This window comes from Triturus cristatus, chromosome 3_2 (assembly GCF_964204655.1).
Source record: "Triturus cristatus chromosome 3_2, aTriCri1.1, whole genome shotgun sequence".
Classification (NCBI taxonomy): domain Eukaryota; kingdom Metazoa; phylum Chordata; class Amphibia; order Caudata; family Salamandridae; genus Triturus; species Triturus cristatus.
The window spans coordinates 557,703,012-557,720,070 of record NC_140584.1 but is presented as its reverse complement, the minus strand read 5'-3'; positions in this window follow the sequence as shown (position 1 = coordinate 557,720,070).

Sequence of the window (17,059 nt, the reverse complement as noted above, 5' to 3'; positions counted from 1 at the left end):
TCTCCCCTACCACCAGGCTTGTCATTTGTGGGTAAATAAAGAGGTGCCAGGACATCCCGGGTCCAAAGCAGCCCCCCTCCCACGGGCAGGGACTGAAAGCACCTGAAGAGCGAGCGATGCACACATTAATAAAAAGAATGACTATCTGGAAACCAAGAATGGGGATATCTTTATTTATTTATTTTTCTTTTATAATGACGGCACCCACGCTTAGACTTTGAACATCTTAATCTAAAGCGCGGGTGCCGCGATTGCTGAAAAGTAAAGATTTTTTTAGTTCTTTACTATTAAAGCTATTGCGGCACCCGCGCCTTAACTTAAGATGTTCAAAGTCTAAGCGCGGGTGCTGTCATTATAAAAGAAAAGTAAATAAATAAAGATAAAAAAAGGTTGGCGCCAGCTTACAAGCACGCATGCCTTTTTGTTTGTGAAAATATGTGAAACTCGCACTGTAGATGCGATCGGGATGATTTAACACATCTTCATAAAGGCAAAGGGAAGACAAACCCCGTTGAGGTCAAGAGGACGGGGATGATTGTTTCCAGATGATCTCCAATTACAAAGGCACTCTACAGCGTGCTAACCAGATAGCAAAAAAGTGCAAGCAAAGTGAAAGAAGACTGTAGTTAGGCCCCGCTGTATCTGGACTACAAGGAAGTAAGAAAATCACCAACAGCCAACCAAAAAGGAGATTACAACAACACTGCCACAACTAAGCCAATAGCAAACAGGCAAACAAATAAGTTGAAATTTCACCCAACATACAAATTACTTTATGTTTCGCTGAGACACCGCATGCAGCGCATGCGCTACCAAGGCGAGACCTAAAAAGGGGAACGTGAGACTTCCTAATGAAGCTGCATATTAGCATGGGGTAGCTCAGCAACAGTTCTGCCTGTTGTGACTACTACTGTGGACTAACAGACTGCCCTGCTGGGTGAGGGGACATCACCCAGGACAATCAAGAACAATTGCCTAGAGCACCAGCTTCTGCCTGACCGAAGACCAGAGAACCCTGTGAGGGGAGGAAATTGATAAAGGGAGCAAAATCCAGTGGGGATCATGCTGAGTATGTCCCAGGAGTAGAGTGTGACATTTAGGTCCATTTCGGTATATCTCACACTTCATTCCTGGGCCTTCTTTTTCTCATACAAACATCGCTACAACCATCCCCACTGGCTACAAGATTGTTAGGCAAGACCATCAGCACAGACCTGCAGGTGAAGTCGCCATTATATTCAAAGGTACCATCAGCTGCATCACCTAAACATACACCCTAAAACTACCCCTACAGCTACATGGAACACATCACATACAAGATACATGTCACAGCCAACTTCTGCTTGGGTGGAACCCTCATATACACCCAAGCAGGACCCCGAACTCATTTTTTCAGCGACATCACAGACTTCATCGCACCCCTCATCATCAAAGCCAGCATCTTCATCCTCCTTGGAGACCTTAATTTTCACCTAGAAGGCTTCACTGACCCAATCTTTATGGCAAATCTAGAAAACCTCAGAAATCTTAGCCTCACCCAGTATGTTATTAAACCCATCCACACCACCAGACACCCATTGGACCCAATTTTCTCCTCATTCAGCAACATCACAGTCAATAAGCCAACTATGATGACCTGGACAGACCACACCCTCATCAGTTTTAGTATACCCATTGTGAGAAGCTGGGCCTGGTATATGATATCCACTAATGTAAGTGGGCACCTTGCACCAGTCCAGACAAACTTTATGGTGATTTAAGAGGTCTCAGACAACCTTAGAAAGCTATCCAAGTGGTAGCTGTGGAGAGCAGCCTTCAGGCTTAGTCTTGAAGGAGTGTAAAGCAGCTTGTTTTACCAGAATGCAATCTTATAGTATAGAATAAATGAAAAAGAACCACACAAGGTATTTATGATGATGTTGAGTGCTGATTGGTTGGTGTCCGGCGGGAGCACTAATAAGCCTTGGCAAATGCAACCCACACAGGAAGTTGAGAAGGTGCAAAGTTGGGACCAGCAAGGTCCAGGGGACTCACCACAAGCAGGGGAGTCAGAGCAGGCCCGAGCAATTAGGGGAGCACAAAGGAAACAAATGTGATCCTCAAGTGGACCCACAGGCCAGATGCACTGGAGTTGCGACAGGACCTCAAGCAGCTCACCAAAAGATGAAGGCCTCAATGCACACGACATGGGGTGGCCAAAGATTCTGGTCACTGGAGGTGCTCGAGGTTGGGGCTACTTGGAGCCCGAAGACCTTCTTGCAAAGATTACAACAAGCCTTTGCAACTGCAAAAGGGATGCAGTACTCCGGAGTTCAGTTATTGCAAACCCCACGAGGACTACTGGCCTTAAACTTGGTGAGAGGGTATAGCAGGCCTCGGGAGCTGTGGAAAACCACCCCCGCGATGCAGAACCCATGGAGTCCAGAGAAGCTCAGGATCTGCAGACCGGTCGACTTAGTTAAGGTGCCTGTGAATACAGGGGGAGTGACTCCTTCATTACAAGGGAGATTACTTTGGTTGTCCTTGATGCTTCACAGGCTTTGGAAGGTTTCTGTATGATGCACAAGCACAGACAATGTAGCAGACTGGAAGGGAGATGAAGTCCGGCCCAAATGAAGTCCAGTGAAGTCCAGAGTGCCCAGAGTGCCCAGACGGTAGAAGTGTAATGGTGTCTGATCTGAATCTTATCCCACCGTGAATCAATTGACCTACACCCAGGTAAGCCCATAAGTACCCTAGGGAACGGGTTGGGAAGATTCAGGGGACCCTCCCAAGGAAGGTTCTGGTCAGGGGGGAGTTTACTTCCCTGTCCTTTGTCCAGTTTCATGCCAGAGCGGGAGCCAACGGCTCCCAGGACTGGTTTGAACTGGCTATGCACAGCGACACCAAATGTGCCCCTCATGCAGATTTTCTGGTGCTGGCAAGTGGACCCACCCAGCCCTAATACACTAAATCCTGTCTGGGAGGTGGTCAGACCTCGCCGTGTCAGAATGCCTATTGTTCTACCTTCCCCTGCCCGAACTTGGCTCAGCAGCAGGAGGGCAGAAATGTGTCTCTGGTCGGCAGCAACCATTTTGTGCTGTCCGGGACTAGAAAGCTGGTACCGGGAACACTGAGAGCTTAACAGAGTGCTCTTCCAGTGCTAGGAATCCTACCTACCACACTGTTTATGGTGTGGTGGTATGATTCCAACATGTTTTATACCAAACATGATAGGATTCATTGCAGCCGTTTTTGAGATGGTCAGCGCGCGATTACGCTCCTCTATATAGTATATGGCTGCTTCACTAACAACCCGGGACAATCCCTAGGTTGCATGGGTGTCCTGCTCATGCAGGGCCACCCTCTCACTTAGAACCAAGCACCATGCCTTCAGGATTGTGAAGGCCTGCTATAAGGGTGACTTATAGGTTTTAAGTGCAGTGACCCTTAGATATAGTAAACCTATATCTTTAGTAAGTGGTGCATGCACCAACTTACACAGGCTACAATGGTAGGCCTGTAGTTCCATTTTGAATGGTCTCTCATGGGTGGCATAATACATGCTTCAGCCCATGGGAGTCCTTTGGGGTACCTATGCCCTGGGCACATGGGTACCATATACTAGGGGCTTATAAGTCTATCCCAGTATCCAATATGGAAGGTACCTAAGTACTGAACACAACAATGTAGGGAGAAAGCAGATAGACTGGGGTCCTGATTAGCAGGATCTCAGTCAGTCTAGTCAAAAACAGCTTTGCAACAAGCAAAAAGTGGTGGTAACCATAAGAAGCAGATCCTACTTTCCTACACCCATCCTGCTCCATCACAAACCTGTCACCACTGGAACCCCATGCTGTAGCTGGAAAGGCATCACAGAAGAGGAGCAGGCTTCTGTCCTCTGAATATCAGCCCGAGCACACCAGTGACTTTTTGACAGTCATCAAAAACCTCCACAGCGGGATCACTGTATGAGCCAACACTTTGGCTTATCGCAAACGCAACCCAAAGGCAAGAGCCCGGACACAGGCAAGCTTGTACACAGAGGAACTCAGGCTGATGAAACTCCACTGCAAGCAACTGGAGCACAAATGGAGAACAAGTCAAGACACTTCAGATAAAGACATCTTCAAATCAGCCCTAGGATCGCCATCAAGCAGAAAAAAACAAGTGCAAAGCTCTGGCAGATTGTATCATTGTTAACACTAACAGCAGCAAGGTAATCTTCCCCATCATCAAAGATTTCACAGCACCTCCTGTTGCCTCCAGCAACATCACCCCCTCACAAGACCTTTGCAACAAGCTCTCAGATTCTTGTGGAACAAAATCACCTACATAAACAGCAACTTAGGCCCTTAACTCAACCACATTATTACCGCAAATCAACTTCCCATCATTGCTGATGAGCAAACCATGACCTCGTGTTCTGCTATCACCACAGTCTAAATCGCTGCTTCCATGCAGACCATCCACTTCGGGGTTCCATCTGACCCTTGCTCTCACCACACAAGCTCCAAAGGATTCCTACTGATCAGAGAACCACTAACACCTATTCTCAATGCCTCTATCGACTAATCCACTTTCCCAGACACCTTGCAACATGCCACCATCATGCCCCCGCTCAAGAAACCATCCGCGGACCAAATCAAGCTTTCCAGCTACGGAGCCATCTCCCTCCTACCATACCTGGTAAAGGTCTTATGGAAATGAATCAACCAACGCCTTACTGATATCCTCAGCAAACACCAAATCCTCAATAATCCTCAATACCATGCATTCTGGATTCAAGCCCAACCTCAGTAGAGAAACAGCACCCATCGCCTCCACAGATGACATCTGCATGATCTTTGACAGAGGAGACACAGCAGCCCTCATTCTTCTAGACGTCTCTGAAGCATTTGACACAGTCTCATGCCCCATCCTCAGTAGGCACCTGCATGAGATTGCCATCCTAGGACCCACTTTCCACTTGAAATACTCCTTCTTAATGGATAGAACACATCTGTCAGCCTGGCATGTTCCTCTTTGAAGCCGCAAAGTCACCTGTGGAGTTACTTAAGGCTCATCGCTCAGCCTCATCCTCTTCAATGCATACATGATCACTCTGGCCAATGTCATTGGTGCTCACAATATCAACATCCTCTCCTATGCAGATGGCACACCACTCATACTCCCCCGCAAGACTAATTTGCCAACACAAGAAACAAGTTCACCGCCTGCATGCCTGCAGTCGCTAACTAGATACAGCTCAAAACCGACGAGACAGAAGTCGTGATCTTTGGCAAGAACACCTCACCGTGGGACTTCAGTTGGTGTCCGGCCGAACTTGGACCCACACCCAGAAACCATGCCTGGCACCTCGGAATAATCAATAGCAAACTGGACATAACCACATAAGTCAACGCAATCACTGCATCCTGCTTCCACACCCTGAAGATGCTGAGAAAGATCTTCAAATGACTCCCAGGCAACACTAGAAAAACTGTAACTCACACCCTAGGCACCAGCAAGTTGGACTATGGGAAAACACTATATGCCGGGAACACCAAGCAACTCGTTAGAAGACTACAGACATGCCAAAATGTGTCAGCCAGACTGATCCTCAACTTTCCACACAGAATCCACAACACACCTCTGGGAACTACACTGGCTCCTGATGCACAAACACTCACATTCAAGGCACTACACAACTCATGCCCCACCAACCTGAACAGTTGCATCTTCTTCATCAACGATCAAGACTCCTCGGTGCCACATGACTCCTGCTCCCACACATCCCATGCATACACAGAACCAGATGAGGTGGATGAGCATTCTCTTACATTACTCCTACAACATGGAAAGTACTTCCACCTCACATTAGAGCTTCCTCCTCTCTTCTTGAGACTTTTCTTTTTAATTAACCGACCTACCATAGGCAGGGCTAGGCACACACCTGATGTGTGACAAGATACCCTTGTGGATGATAGTGTGCTTTCCAAATACACATAACATTGGGACTGCTGCACGACTGGACTGTTTGAGTGTGTGTGCTGTGGCAACCCCTGCATGCCGGATGGGAGCCATGGTGAAGAATAGGGGCCATCAGCCTTGGTGATGCACTGTGATGAGAGAGCAGCATTTTGACCTGAGGAGCGATGTTGCCATTTCAGTAGTGCTCACAACCCCGTATATCAGGTGGGGACTGGCAAAAACATTTTAAGATTGTTGCTCTGGTGAATAGCTGTGACAAGAAGAAGGTTGTCGCCCTGTGCAGTGCTGTCATGTGAAGGGGCCGTCAACCTGTGTGCCACTGTTCGTGATACCTGCTATGCCAGGAACAGGAGAGCCTTAAAGAAGGAACAGCCCATGAGCCAAGAGAAGAAAAACAATGATGCAAGCACTTGAATCCTGGAACTAGACCTGTCACCAGATTCAGGAAACCATACCATGTGACCAGAGGAGCGTAGTGGAAGCCTGCAGTTCTGACCCAAGGATCCAGATCTCGGCGTGTTGCTGGGCCACAGATGTATGCTCAAATACTCTGCCCCAACACTCCAGCCGGAGCATGTAAGACTGAATAGCAGGCTGCTGGGCCCTGGGGGAGCTTGCTCTACTGCATGACGACACTTAGAATTTCCACAACGGTTTGGCGAATGCCAAAGACCTGAACTCACTAGCAGGGCTTGCCTTGGATGTCACCTCACATAACTGGGGAATTACAATGGATCTTAGACATGGACATGGGTTTTGAGAAACTAACCTGGGATACGCTAGTGGGCCTGCCTTGAGAAGACTGTGGCCCAGATTTACTAAGAACTTCTGTTGTCCTTGCATGACAAAAGTTCTCACAAGGCAACACAAGTCTTTATCTGGGATTTACTAAGCCATGCAAAGCCCCTTTTCGTGACTTTGCCTGATTGAATAAATATAAATAATGCAAGGCAGCGCATGACGCTGCCTTGCATTACTTTGCATCATAGAAGTGTTCCATGGGTGGAGCTTGGGCATTCCCATGCATCCACCAATGGATTTGACGCAATCGCAGATTTTCTAAGGTCAGTAAAGCTATTGTCCCAAAATGGTGCACCTCCCAGACCCAGCGATAACAAGGAGAAATATCTTTATTTTTCCTTGTTACTTCCTTTTAATATGTGTCATGCATTCCGCATCAAGACAAAGGAAATTAAGGGTTGGAGCTCCTTCCTGCATAAAAACAATCCTGCTCATAACGCAGACATCTATGCAGCATGGCGCAAGGGTGCGTGCATTGGCTCTAGGCTGCACAGACTGCGCCAGCTCAAGGAGGGAGCAGAAGTGCGCCCTATCTTAGCAGATATGGCGAATTTCGTCTCTCTTTCCACTTTGCTTGCTACCCTGCATTGTTTGAATCCTTAGTAAATCTGCATGTATAAAATTTGCGGTGTACTTTAATGAAATATGTCTTTGTATGTAAATACTATCTGACTTTTATCCAAAAGCAAGTATGTGTTGGTACAATCATTTATTAAGGATTCATGGATGTATTTTGAGCTGTGAGCCTGTATTCACCCTAAACCTACCTCCTTCCTGCAAAGCTCTGGACTACTCGACTCCCACTTCCACTGAGAGCTCTGCTAAAGGGGTGCTTGGCCCATCGGCTCAGAGCGCATAGCAAGTCAAGCCCTGGGACTTCAGGAGTAAAATGCCTCAACCGCCACAATTAGGCCCAGTAATTCCAGCTTGGCCTATGGGCCTCTGAAAGGCATTATGACAGTAAACAATTTGTGAAAGGGAAGAGGTCCCTTTGGGATCGTTTGTATTCTGCAGCATTTCAAGATTTATGAGAATTTGTAAACCTGGAAATACATCAGAATGCTACGCCACCCCAGGAGAGACGTAGCGAGTCGCAATGAGGAGAAATGTTTACACATTTCTCCCCATTTTTTCCTCTCTCTAGGGTTGCTGCATTCTGTAGCACACGTAGGAAAAGGAAATAACCTCTTTTTATTGATTTTAATATTGTTTTTGTGCAGGAAGGTACCTCTTCCTGCACAGAAACAATCTCCCCGCAACGTGATTGTGCACCAGCGCAGTGTAACACACAGGTATGCATCATATTATTGTAAATATGACGTATCCCTGCGTTTTGAAAGTGCCACAGCATAGCGCAGCTAACGGGCTTGCTGTGCAGCGCTACAGCACTTTCTTGTAAACAAGGCCGTTAGTTTTTGGGAAAGGATGAGTGCTCTCTTAGGATATGCTAAGACTTTAAGAGTGCAGCAACAATGCATAGGCTCAGAGCAAGTTCATGCAGCCTAAGGTAGGGTCCGCCCTTCATTAGGCGAGGTAGGGCAGTAGCCTTAGTGTGCCATCTAGTGATGTTGCTAACTATAGCACAAAGGCACACAACAGCTTTTTAAGGTGTATGGAGATCTTTCCAGCTGGAAATAATCTCTTTTATGTGAAATGCTAAAATTCCTGATTAGCCTGAAGGTTTGAGCAACGTTGGTTGTGGGGTAAGTGGGGCATTTCAAATATATAACTGTGTGTGTGTTTGTGAGACTGTGTATGTGTGTATGTGTGAGAGAAAGAGAGAAAGAGAGAAAGAGACAGAAAGAGAGACAGAGAGAGAAAGAGAAAGAGGGAGAGAGAGAGAGAAAGAGAGAGAGAGAGAGAGAGAGAGAGAGAGAGAGAGAGAGAGAGAGAGAGAGATTGGTAAATGCCATGTTTGTATTTAGCTTCCACACATACTGTAGTTCTCAGCAACCTTGGTGAATGCTCCAAAAATGCAAATGCCTTTGCTAGGTCTCGCTTATACACAGCAGCCTTGTGTAAGCAAATGTATTCTTACTTAAAACAAGCAGTACAAAGTCAATAGTTCTGCTGGTTTTGGCTGCCATCCTTTATGCTATATCATTGCTAGTATTTGTTTTGTCATGGTTTTTGCATAAAAAAATGTGTTGAGTGAGCTGCTGGGCCCGTGTCATTCTATAAACAAAATTGACCAAAAGCTAAAAAAAAACATTTGTTGTTATCAAAACGCATCCATTGTTTTTGTACTTCCTAGCATTGGAACTAACTACTTTTTGTGACTTTTGGATCCACCCGGAGGAGTATATCTGTGTCACTTCATGCTATCTGCTGTTTGATCTATCATTACGCCTCACATGGAATGCTTGCATTGTAATGAAAGAGGAACTATTTTACATCTCAAAGGTACACTAAATCATCACACACTTAGGGGCATATTATCAAGGCAGGCGTTAAAATTATCGCCGCTTTAGCGGCGATAATAGGCTTGATAATATGCTGCAGAGAATTCCCATAGAAGCCCATGTTGACACCAGAACATGGGCTTCTATTGGAATTCTCTGCGGCATATTATCAAGCCCATTATCGCCGCTTTAGCGGCAGTTTTCTGCCGCTAAAGCGGAGATCATTTTAACGCCGTGTCTTGATAATATGCCCCTCAATTCTTTATCTCATATGTAAAATGCAAACATTTGTTGTTCTGTTTCACTGCAGCAGGCTTTTATGTGCTATTTGAGTCAGGAGGTTTCAAAATGAAAGCCTGAGCGAGTGGCTTTGCCACTGCTTATTTTGTAGTCATCCTCATCAGGTTTATGTCAAAATATCATTAACAAAATATCAACTGACAGAAACATGTGTCCTAAATATACTTTGCAAAAAATATTGGGGCAGATTTACAATAACTGGCACATCCCTGCATATCAGCAGGGATGCGCCAGTTATTGTGCGTCACGGCTCTACCACCATGGCTGCGCCGCATTGTGGGCGAAAATGGACAGATGCGTGACGCATCTGCTGCCGTAAAGGCGGCGCATTGCTGGAGTTTTGTCACAAGCGTGACGCAGCTCCCGCAAGGCTTGGGGGTGCCCTATCTTTAAAATGCTGCGTCAATCCTTACGCCTGCTTCAAGAAGGCGCAGGGTTTTGACGCAGCATGGCCTTAAAAGTGGCTGAGTGAAATCTTGTAGATTTCACTCAGCCACTTTTAGGAGGCGTTCCTGCGCCAGAACGCCCCCCCTGCGCCCGAACGCCTACATGTGGTGCAGGGCTTTACAACGTGACGCATCTCCCAGATGCGTCACGTTGTAAGTTCCCCGCACCATGGCGCTGGCTTTGCGCCGCCGCTGCGTCACAAAAGTGACGCAACGGCGGCGCAAAAGAGGCGCAAGGGGCTTGTAAATCTGCCCCATTGTCCCTTAGGAAGTCCATTTTCTATTACTAATTCAAAGATGTTTCATTAAAACAATATTTAGGACATTACATTTCTATCAGACAAAACTTTGATTACAATACTCCATCACCCTAGCATTTAGAAGACTACTTCAGCTTAAAGTCATTTCAAGCCCATTGTACCTTTTCTTTGCACTGATAAGAATCATGTTTTCCTATGATGTGCTTTAAAATAAAAAGGGTGTATATAACTGTTCTAAGTGCACCTGCTTGCTAAGAAGCACCGGTAGGCCAGAGATAACTATACACGGACAAAATGTATTATTATTATTTTTTTTGCAGAACCGCTGTACTACTGTAAAATGGTTATTAAAAAAGGGGGGGGGCCCTGCACTTTGAAATTTGAGTCTCTACCACAGTGGGCAAGGGCTGGAGGGGGTCACCATATCATTTAGATGATATGGGGAGAGTCTGTGCAGCCTCTTCTCCGAGCCATTTAATGGCATCAAGGAACCCATCGCCCGGGTCCTCAGTAATTATATGCTTTTTTGAAAGGGGGTGAGACTCCCCTCTCCAAACTATTAATGGTCCAGGGGATACCATCTCGTGGGCCAATGTAATATTTTTGGGGGGAAGGGGCATGGGGTGACTCTAACTAAGCCATTTAATGGCCCGGACACCCCATTCTCCAGGGCTTGACTCCAGGTAGAGTCCCAGGGACAGCAACATTGTGTTGTTCCCTGCCCTGTGAAGCACAGGCAGTCACCAGAAATCGAATGAAATGCCTGCGCCCTCTCGGGGAGGGAACGTAGGTTTACTCTCACCCACCTGGAGCAGAAACAAATGCTCCCCCGCGAGGTGGGAACAAACCAATTTATCCGGCTGCCACTGGCACATAGGATGGGTGTTGGCATGAGAGCCAGGAGGGGGGTGCAGGAGCATGGGGCCTCCAGCCCAGGTCCCCCAAGGCCTCTGAATGTTGTGGGTGCTCCAGGTGGTGCAGAGGCAAGGATTTCCTGCTCCCACCGGCACTCAGGATGGGTGCTGGCTGGGGAGTCAGTGGGGATGCAAGGGGCCATGGGCCCTCCCCCAAACAACCCAACAATGGGTAAAGTTCTTAGATGAACTCAGATGGGCTTGAGGCACTCATAAAAAAGTATGGCTGGCCACCGTTTTTGGGTGCACCAGTTGGGACCAGGTTAACCAAACAAAATAACACATTAAAAAAAATCATGCGTAAATATGAAATGAGTGGAGTAGCTACTGATTTAATATTCACTGATCCAACCGAGGAACTCCCTATAACACCCTGCAAGGGAATTTATTTTTATTATTTCTTCTTTGTGGTGCCCCTTGCAGGATAGGGGCACCATTGGAAATTGGGTTACTGGATGAGGAGGGTGAACCCCTACTCAAGCACCAACCATAATCTCTGTCAAGGTGAAACGCATCAAATCCCAAATTAAGCAGTGCTTAACCCTTTAGCAGCTTTGCACAAAATCAGTCAAGCTTGACTGAGAGGCAAAGTGTGAAGTATTTATGCAGCACTTCAAACAGTGATAAAGGGAAAACACAGCACACAAAAAATCACAACACAAGAAAATGACAAAAACCGAATCAGTAGAACCAGAGCCAGGCCAATTGAAGCAGGCCAATGTCATGGCACACACACATGATCTGTGTTCGCCAATTTTGAGAATTTAAGTGAAAACAGTGCCTAGAAGCACAAAGCTCCAACTGTGTTTATCTGGTTGTGCTGGACCAGAACAAAGTCACAAGCTCACGCCAACTGCGATGGAGCGCAGGTCGGATACAGGGACCAAGTTGGGCCTGCTGAACAAAGTACCTTAAATCCTATGGCACGCCCGCACAACATTTTTTTGCAATTCTTTTCATCATCTAGTGTTGGTTCTGGTGAGCTATATGGCGAAGCTTGCCAGGGCTTGCATCGCTTTGCATTAGTTCTGATGGAGCTGCCAGCTGTGCGGCGAGGTCTTGTAGGGTTTTGGGTTGCTGGGCATCGATTCCGTGGCGGCTGTGTGGTGAGGCTTTACGAGACTTTGCATTGCTTTACTTTGCATCATGTCGGTTTCGTTGGGGACCACAGCTGGGCTGGCAGGCCACCTTCACACCCACATCCAAGGGTCCAGGACTGGGGTGGCACCATATGGGGGGCAGGACTCACAGCATGCAGATTCCATGTTCTGGGGTCAAGGTGGCTGGTGCCTTAACTTTCCCTGAGGCTCTTATCAGGAGGCCAGCCAACTAGTCCTTGGTGTTACTCTGGTGTTCCTGGGTGTAAGAGGCAGGTCCAGTCCTTTTCACCAGGCTGCAAGCAGCAGGGCAGCAGAGTAGCAAGGCAGCAGAGTGGCAGTCCTTCATGCACCTAAGCAGCACAGCAGGCCTTCTTAGTCTTCCAGAGGTGTACTGAACGGTGTGAGGGTCCATTCTTTATACTTAGTGCCGGTTTTGAAATAGGTTATAGTGATGTTAAAGTTAGGTGAAAATGGCAGTAAAAGCCTAACATTTTAAATAAAGAAAAAACACTGACGTTCACCAACTATAGTTAACTGAAGTAACTATAACTGGCGCCCTTGCCATGCACTACTTATGACCTTACAAATTATATCACCTATGACATAATCCATGACATCATTGATAGCATCACTTTGACATCTGAAATTTCATCAATGATGACAACACTGTGGATGACGGGTGAAAATTATAGTCACTGAAATGCACCAGTTACAGTTAACTGAAGTCGTTTTGAAAGTTCCACCTAACTGTAATGTCACCTTAAACTTTTTTTTTCAGTGAATATTTAAATACATATATATGTGTGTGTGTGTGTGTGTGCGTGGGTGTGTGTGTGTGTGTATATATATGTATATATTTGAATATATATATATGTAAACATATATATTACATAGATACATATATTTTAAAAAACTAGAAAAAATGGGCAATTTAAAAGCACATGGAGGCATTTACAACATTTCACACAATGCAGAGTAACAAGTGAAGTTGCTGTTTTTATGTTGCTTAAAAGAGATAGAGCTTGCTCAGCCTTATTTTCAAAGAAATGGTGCAGTTCTACTCTCTCAGTGTGCTGGAACCCTTTGGACTGCCTAGTGCCAACACAGGCACTCGTAGACGCCATAGTGCAAGGGTGCCTGTGTTATGGCCAGGGTAGCTTTTGCGCGGGAATGAGTACCTTGCGGCTCTAAAATATCCCTGGAGGCTTTGCATCACACAGGTAAAGAGGAAATAACGAGGACAAATAACAATATTGGCACAGACCCATGTTTACTTCCCTTTGTAATTATGGGTTTGCATAAAAAAACAAAGGTAGATGCACAGGAATGCCCAAGCACAACCCATGGAATGCCTACCTAATGGCAAGTAGTTCAAGAAGAAACTTTTTGTTACAAAGCCACAGAAATGGACATTTGCGAGGTTTTGCAGACAACAAAAACAATGTAGTGTTGGGGCTGCATCAAAAAAGTGACTCAGCCCAGCTACAAAATCTTTGTAAATCTTTCTAAAGTGTCCTGCGAATTATACAAGGACACATTTCTGCTTGATTTTTATTGTTGGACTATAACACAGAGATGAAAATGAAGGATACAAACATAATGTAATTCTGTGCATATTTATCCTAATCGAGACAATTTAATTGTCTAATTAGACTACCGTGTTTTACTTTTTGTCATTGTGTCCCCGTCTTTCTCTCTTGCTCTACTGTGTCTTTCTATCCCCATGAGAGATGCTAACTTTAATTCAGCTTAATTTTGAGGATAAACAATCTCTAAGGTAATTATATTATTTACCCGTCACATAAAACTTATCCTGCCAAAAACATTACAATACGAAATGGTTCCGGCCTCAGCCGAGACAAATGTCCATCCTTTCAAGTTGCTAATATTGCATAGACTACTTCTTGCATTTGCTTCCGCCTGTTTTCTGAGTCACTGTGCCCTCTGTCCTATTCTGTTTCTAGCACCCAGTCTGTGCCCCTTCTCTGTGTTGCCCGGCCCTCTTTGTAGCCGTACAGCACTGTCTACCTATCTCTGGCTTACAACAATGCACCTAACATGGGAGGGTTTGTTTTGTTGTTTTGTACTGTCCTTTTCGGAAAGCATTTCTAAATAGTATTGCCAATATGTTACACACTAAACTGTTGTATGTGTTATGGGGTATGCTTTCATTATATGAAGGTTCTTTTGGGATGGTTCTCTGTGTCACGCATTCCGATTGAGTCTCCCTATCTATTGAGGTTGGCAACAATGAATGTATTGGCTTTTTGAGTGCAAGACTTCATCTTTACTTTTGTAGTTGATTGCTTTTCTTGGTCATCATGGTTAGCCCTAGGCTGCTTGAAACCAGCACCTAGATTCCTTTGTAGATCCTAGATCTGGTTCAGTGTGGATGGAGAGGTGGTTGCTGTTTGTGTACATGTGTGGCTCTCCCACAGGTGAACTACAGATCTCTTCCTGTTTGAGTCACTTTGTATATTCGTTTAAAAAAATCTATTAGTTCACAGGTTATGTTTTACTCTTTGTCGAGTTATAGGTCTGGCCTGAGCTCAGTTGCGGTGTGTTGTGATGGATAACTCCTCTGCATGGTAAGAGACTTGTACCCCTACCCTGAGTGCCCAACTGTACTGTTGTCTGAATCCCCAATGCTGATTCTTTTTGTCATTGGTGAACACAGATCATGTGTGTGTGCCATGACATTGGCCTGTCTCACGGATTGCGGACTTGTTGGACTGGGTGGGTTGCCCAAAGAGCTACCTTCATAGTGGTGGAAAGGTACCACTTTCATGAGGAATTACATTAGATGAGAAATTCAGTGTGTTGCGCTGCATGTGAGGTTGTGCCATGTGCTGTGTGTATGTATGCCTGCGTGAAGTACAATACATGAAGGGTGAATAGTTGTGCAACACACACATTGTGATTATATTTGCTGGCAGTGTGTGTGTTTAAATAATATACTCTAGGTAAGCTTCAGGGCTGAACTGTGTGAAAAGATTGAGTGTGTGTGCTGGGTGCATACATAGTACATGTAAGGGTACAATGCACAGAGGTATTGGTGCTGAACGGTAGGTGTGATAAGAGTGCACACTGAGTAAATGTGCCTGCAAAGCCCAGCCCTACCTGGTGAAGACATGAGGAAGAGAGGAATCCCCGATGATAGATTTTTGGATTGCTGCATTCCTGAGATCTGGGAAGGGACGCACTGGAGGAAACAGACTCACTTTGCATTTCAAAGACTGCTCTTTGATTCAGTGATAGATCACAAGGGATGGGCCTGGGCACATCTAAGGAAGGAAGATGGGGCTGATAAGAGAATCATGAAGAGTAGGGCTGGGTGGGCTGGGATTACCACTAATCACTGTAGCTGACATCTAAATGTGAACTCTGGTCACTCCCATGAATTAGTTGTACCTGCTGTGACAGACCTCTTTCATGAAGGAAGATAAAAGGGAGAAGTTCCCACTTCAAAAGAAGCAGAACTCCAACATAAAACTTCATACACCCTGACCCTAAATTACATTTGGTTTCTAGAAAAGAACTATAAGGAGGAGAGGCTGAGTCAGCAAATAATTGTCATCTGCCAAGCAGTCAGACAAGCTGTGTGAGAAGGGAAATCTCTGCAAGACTTCTGCCTGTTATCTGAACTCGGTGCAAAGGTATGCTAGTCTCCCTGCCGGGTGAGGGGACTTCACCAGGACACCAAGCTCACCTGCCCTGGAGCCTGTCACCATCCCCTGCTTGATTGCCAGTGTGTCTTGTGAGGGAGAGGAGAGCATTGGAGGGAGGGAGTTTCAGTGGAGAATGCTGTACGAGGATTCACTGATTCCCTGGTGCACCAATCGGGCCATTGCCCATGTGGGCTTCCAATACCACTTTGGCCTAGACTTTTAGCCGTCACCCAGGACCGAAGAACTGCTGTGACCAGCGGGTCAAGGCTGCATGCCGTGATCTGCTCCTGACGAAGGTCCTGATGTTCGCTGAGACGTCAGTGAATGCATCACACACTCTTTGGAGCTAGGGTTGGGAGCCGGAGGATCACACCAGCACCCTCTTTCCCACCGCTAGGGGGGAGAGCAACTTACCTTTTTTGTCAGCTGAGCGGGAACCACTCTGCTCATTGGAATCTGACTGGCCACACTGCTCGACAGGAAGAGGCTGCACAATCAGGTGCTGCTGTGTCCACAACAAAGCAAACACAAGGAGAGGATTGATGGAGCGCTGAAACTTTTCAGACACTCACCCCCAGTCACAGATCTGAGTTGAATCCATCATCGTTCTTTGGCTCACTTCACCTCCCTCGGTTCAGACACAGCTATATGCAAATCAGTCTTGACCCTGTGCCTCATGGAAACAGTCCAGCCTGAACTGCCAAGCCATGTCTTCCCTGGACCAGAAACAAGCATCCAGGGACTGGTTTCGGGCTAACAGCCCTCATCAGCCAGAATAGCTTGAATCCAGTGACAAAGAGAGCAAGGGACCTACGTCTGGGCATACCCTGCCAAATTAGGGCGAACAAAGCAAACACAAGGAGATGATGGACAGAGCGCTGAAACTTTTCAGACACTCACCCCCAGTCACAGATCTGGGTTAAATCCATCATCCTTCTTTAGCTCACTTCACCACACCAGTTCAGACACAGCTATATGCAAATAAGTCTTAACCCTATGCCTCATGGGAACAGTTCAGACGGAACTGGCAAGCCATGTCTTCCCTGGAATGGAAACAAGCATCCTGGGACCTGTTTCGGACTAACAGTCCTCATCAGCCAGGCTAGCTTGAATCCAGTGGCAAAGTGAGCAAGGGACCCACGTCTGGGCATACCCTGCCAACTTTGGGCAAAGAAAGGAAACACAAGGAGGTGATGGACGGAGCACTGACATTTTT